We start from the raw sequence: 6,450 nt of genomic DNA on the forward strand, positions 1-6,450 counted from the left end.
TTTCTCTGTTGCATATTCTTGGAACTCTTGTCAAAGATCAGTTGGTTGTACATGCATAGGCTTATTTCTGGGCTATCTATGTTTTCCCATATTCAAAATTGTACAACAAACAAAACAATCAACAAAATGAAAAGGTAACTTGGAATGTTCGCAAATCATTTATCTGATAAAGAGTTAATTTCTAAAATATTGTTTCTCCCACAACTCAATAGCCAAACAACTAACCCTTTTAACAATGGACGAAAGATTGGAACACATAAATGGCCAACAGTTATATGAAAAAGTGCGCAACACTATTAATTACCAGAGAAATTCAAATTAAAAAAAAAGTGGGATAGTACCTCACATCTATTAACATCTATGAATTAATAGTTCACTATCTATTATGGCTACTATAAAAGAAAAATAATAGTAAGTATTAACAAGGATGTGGAGAAATTGGAATCCTTACCATTATACATTGTTGGTGTGGATGTACAATGGGTGGGGGGTGGAGGGCCAGCCAGTCTTGTGGCTTGGTGGATTAAGCTGCAGCTTGCAGTGCCGGCATCCCATATCAGTGCACTGATTCATTTCTTGGCTACTCTCTTTCCAATGCAGTTTCCTGCTAAGTTACCTGTGACTAAAGTACTTGAGGCCCTTCCACTGATAGGGAAGGTCCGGATGGTGTCCCTGGGTCTTGGCTTTGGCCAAACCCAGCTGCGGATATTGTTGCTCTTTGGGGTAAGAACCAGTGGATGGAAAATTTCTGTCTCTCCCTTTCTCTCTGTAACTCTGCCTTTTAAATACATAAATACATAGATAGAGAGATAGATAAAAAATAAATCTTGAAAGAGATGCAAAATGATTCATCAGGTATGGAACATACCTCAAGAAAATTCAAAGTTGAAATATATTTTCACTGGACACACATCCAAAAGAATTGAAATCAGGATCTCACAGAGAGATCTGGACTCCTCTGCTCCTGATAGCATTATTCATGAGAGCCAAGATATGGAAAAAAGCAAATGTCCATTGACAGATAAGTGAATTTTGAAAAATGCATATAGTGTATATACAGTAGAATGGTATTCAGCTTTTAAACAGAAAAGTTATCTGACCATTCATGACATGGTGCATGAACCTGGAGGATATTAGGAAAAACAAAATAAGCCAATAACAGAATAAATTACTTTGACTCCACTATATGTGAGTTATCTATCATGTCACATTCATGGAGGTGGAGACTTTCTTAATGGTTTCTAGAGGGCTGGGGAGGAGAGAATGGGCAGTTGTTCAATACATATTTAAAAAGAAGAAAGAGAGAGAGGCACTTGATCTTAATAGATATCTTTGTGAAACATGGTTTATAATCATTGAAGATTTATCTTGAAAAAATTATTTAAAAATAAAATGAAACAAAAACCCACCGAAACAATTCAGAAAAATCCAAAAATATTAATTTTGAAAGAAAGGAACTGATAAGTAGCTTTAACATATGCTTAGATAAAATGAAGAACTACAAGGTAAACTAATTAAGAAAAACAAACAAAAAAAGAAGAATGTCCCGAATTTGACCATGATCAGACAAATAACTGCATATTTTGAAAGAACCATTTTTTTAACTTTTATTTAATGAATATAGATTTCCAAAGTACAGCTTATGGACTACATTGGCTTCCCCCCACCCCTGATGACTTCCCTCCCACCCACAACCCTCCCCTTTCCCACTCTCTCTCCCCTTCCATTCTTATCAAGATTCATTTTCAATTCTTTTTATATACAGAAGATCAGTTTAGTATACATTAAGTAAAGATTTCAACAGTTTGCACCCACATAGAAACACAAAGTGAAAAATACTGTTTGAGTACTCATTATAGCAGTAAATCTCAATGTACAGGACATTAAGGACAGAGATCCTACATGAGGAGTAAGTGCACAGTGACTCCTGTTGTTGACTTTACAAATTGACACTCCTGTTTATGGCATCAGTAATCTCCCTATGCTCCAGTCATGAGTTTCCAAGGCTATGGAAGCCTTTTGAGTTCACTGACTCTTATCTTATTTAGATGAGGTCATAGTCAAAGTGGAAGTTCTTTCCTCCCTTCAGAGAAAGATACCTCCTTCTTTGAAGACCTGTTGAAAGAATCATGTTAATAATACAAATATGTTTATCTCAACTATAGGGAATGAAAATAAGTATTTGACCAAAAAGGATAAAATGTTTACATGATCTGAATTGAAAAATTACTGTATGATTTCACTTACACATAGAATCTAGAAAAGCTAAATACCTAGAAGCGGAGAGTGGAAAGGAGGCTGATGGTTTCCTGGTGCTGGGAATGGGAGTGAGAAAAGGGAAGATACTGACCAAAGGGTAGCCTAGAGGAGGAAGTTTTAGTGATCTATTGCACTGTCTGGTGACCACAGCTAATAATAACCTGATGCAGGTTCCAAAATTCCTAAAATAGGTTTTTAACCTTCTCACCACAAAATGCAATGAATGGATATGCTAATTAGTCTGAATGACTCTTTTCTTAATTCATACATATATAAAAATCACAATGTGCTCCATAAATATACACATATTTTATTTAGTTATTCTTATTCATTTAAAATATAGGAAGTGGGAGAGATAAAGTAAAAGAGATAGAGCGAAGAGTGAGAGACATAGAGATTGCCCGTATGCTGGTTCACTCCACAGATACCCGCAACAGCTGAAGCTAGGCTGGGCCAAAGCCCAGCAAAGAACTCACACAGCTCTCTCATGTAGCAGGGACCCACGTACTGGAGCCCTGTCCCCCTGCTTCCCTGAGTGTGCATTCAGGAAGCTGGAACTGGAGGTGAAGCTGGAACTTAAACCCAGGCCCTCAGATACGGGGTGCTGGTGTCCCACAGAGCGTCTTCACCACTGCCCCAATTACCTGTCCCTCAGTCATGTTAAGTTCTGTATTAGTTCTCTATTAACTTAATGAGTTATTTGAATATTTTCTTTTTAACATGCAAATGGAGAATTTATTTTTATATTTAGTTTCCCTTTTTAAAAAGCTTTGGTTCATATTACATAGATTATGACTGGGGGTGATTTTTTATGGCCTACTATAAGATCAAATTTTGTGGGTGTTCAATATGTATTTGAATATAATACATATTTCCTTAATATTAATTACTAGATATATGTAAATGTATGTAGTTGTATTCTATATGTCCATGTTTGAATATTTGTTAACCCAAACATTGTGTGCTTTCTTGTATTGATAAAGTCTCCAACTGTGACTGAAAAACCAAGGCTTAGACAAGGGGAAGATTTTTTGAGACTATAGTACAATGTGGTGAATAGAACTAATAACAGTATTATAAATTCAAAATTGCTTCAAGAGTAAATTTCAAATGTTCTCACCGCAGGAAAATCTCAGTATATGAGGGGATGGGTACATTGTAAGCAGGTCATCTTACCTCTTAAAGAGTATATCCTTTGTCGCTGTTTGCTTTCTGATAAATCTCCACGGCAAGGGGAGTATTACATTGGCCATCTCAACATTCCCCAGAATACCATCAGCTAGATATATGGTATGTCAACAAAAGCAACAAAAACAGCAAAGCTCATCTCAAAATCTGAATCCCCTCTTTTAGGTCCTGCAAAGCAAAAGTTGCCTTGCAATTTTCAGAATGAGTCAACAGAACAGTGATTGGCCTTCCTCTGTCTCTTAATCATAATTTCCAATTATGATCCCGCACTTGCAATTTTATTTCTCAAACCCTTTGCTTTATTCAACTAATTAAAAATTGGCTTACATCCTTTCTGCTTTCCTAAAAATAGCCTGTGTTTCACATTGTTTCCCAATAGTCACAAACTAATTTATATTTATGCAGCATTTGAACAGAACAGAATTGAAAGTTGCTTTATAAAGCAACCTGTTCTGTTTCTTCTTGACTTCCACTAAACTTCATCCCCACCCCTTGCTTCTTTGCTGGCTCCTCCACCTGTTCCTAACTGCTGATGCTTCTTAGACTCCTGACAAAGACTGCTATTTTTCTTCTTCTACAGGTACATCCATTTCTTGTGTTTCTTAGACATATCTACCAATCCTATATTTCCTCCAAGTAAAACACATGTACCTACACAACTTATGTCACACTAAGATCATTATGTTATACTTGAAAATTTTTCTCTGAAATTAATGACTTTATTTTTTAGGAGTTTTACATTTACAGAAAAGTTGAGCAGAAAGTTATATATTCCCTCTCAACTCTCCCTGATTTCCCCTACAACTAACATCTTGCCTTCATGTACTACATTTGTTAAAATTGATGAGACAATATTGATATACTACTGACTGGGGTCTGTGGTTTACATTAGAATTCTTTATGTTGTGCCTTTTATGGACTGGACAAGTATACAGCAGCACACACACACCATTAGAGAATTATGAAAGAATTTCACACCCCCAAAATGCTCTGTGCTCTTTCTATTAATCCCTAGCAATCACTGATCTTTTTGCCGTCTTCATAGTTTTGCCTTTTCAGAATGTCATATAGTTGGAATCATACAGTCTGTAGACTTTTTACATCATTTCTTTCATTTGGAGGGAGAGAGAATCTTACTATATATATATATATGTATACACACACACACATATATAAATATCTCATCCATGTCTTTTGTAGATGGTTCATTTCTCTTTACTACACAGTAAGACTCTGTCATTTGCATGTTCCATAGTTTGTTTTTCTATTCACCTATTCAATGCCTTTTTTGGCTGGTTTCAGGTTTTTGTAATTATGTATAACACGTCTACAAACATGTGTGTGCAGGTTTTTGGGTGCCCACTTTGGTAATACCATGGCAGTGATTGCTGGATAGTATACTATATTTATTTTGTAAGAAATCATCATACTGTAACCATTTGACATTCCCACCAACAATGAATGAGAGTCACTATTGCTCCACATCCTTAATAGCACTGGGTGATGTCTTTGTTTTCTAGTTTTGTAATTCTAATAGGTGTGTGGTGGTATTTTGTTTTTTAATTTGTAATTCCCTAATGAAATAGCACATTAAACATCTTTTCACATGCTTATGTGCTATATATATATATATATATATATATATATATATATCGGGAGTTGTCTGTTCATATCTTCATATTTTTAAAATTATATTTTTTGCTTTTTTATTATTAGGTGTTAAGAACTCTTTGTGTATTTTGTATAGTAGTTTTTTTTATCAGATATATATTTTGCAATTATTTTCTTCCAGTAGCTAGTTTGTCTTTTCTTTCTCTCAACTGTGTCTTTATGCAGAGCAAAACTAATGAATTTCAACTTACGGATTCTTTTCTCATGGGCCATGCATTTGGTATTGTATCTATATAGTCATTGCCAAACCCAAGATTGCATAAATTTTTCCCATATTATCCTGAAGAAATTAATGGGTTTTGCATTTCATGTTTTAATCTATGATCCATTTTTGTGGAAGCTATAAGGTCTGTATCTAGACTAACTTTTTCACATGTAGATTTCCAGTTGTTGCAGCAAATTTATCGAAAATATTATGCTTCCTGCACTCTATTCCTTTGCTCTTTGGCCGAAAATGAGTTGATTGTTTTCATGTGTGTATTTCTGAGTTGTCCATTCTTTTCCACTCATTTATTTCTTATTTGTTCATTCACACCGTGCTATAATTACAACTGTATCCTTACAGTAAACCTTAAAGTCAGTCCTCTGACTTTGTTCTTCTCCTTCAATATCATTGGCTGTTTTTGGACTTCTCTCTTTCAATGTGATTTTTATTAATGACATCAAAATACTGCCATCATTCCCTTTCTTCTTTTACCTCCATCTTTGTCATCACCTTATTATGAACACCATCATCTCTTCTGAAATTTTAATGACATTCACTCTCTTACACATTATCACTGCCGCCATCTTCATTTAAACTCTTACATTTTGCCTGTAATAAAGCCTCCTTCTCTTTAGTAGGATTATTATTGACAGTTTCTTCTTTTCTTAGTTCACCTCCAGATTTAAGTTGTAATTTTTGAAAATATAAAGTAATATTTACTTCAAGTAACAGCATTTAATGAAATTCACAGAATCATTAAATACCAATGAATTTTATGATAAACACTTACTCCACGTAGGCACGACTAAGAATGAGAGTTTCTAACTTGTCTTTTTTCTTATTCTTTTTTTTTTTTTTTTTTTTTTGACAGGCGGAGTGGACAGGGAGAGAGAGAGAGACAGAGAGAAAGGTCTTCCTTTTGCCGTTGGTTCACGCTCCAATGGCTGCCGCGGCCGGCACACCGCGCTGATCCAATGGCAGGAGCCAGGTGCTTCTCCTGGTCTCCATGGGGTGCAGGGCCCAAGGACTTGGGCCATCCTCCACTGCACTCCCGGGCCACAGCAGAGAGCTGGCCTGGAAGAGGGGCAACCGGGACAGAATCCAGTGCCCCAACTGGGACTAGAACC

The sequence above is a fragment of the Oryctolagus cuniculus genome, chromosome 8, assembly GCF_964237555.1.
Source record: "Oryctolagus cuniculus chromosome 8, mOryCun1.1, whole genome shotgun sequence".
Classification (NCBI taxonomy): domain Eukaryota; kingdom Metazoa; phylum Chordata; class Mammalia; order Lagomorpha; family Leporidae; genus Oryctolagus; species Oryctolagus cuniculus.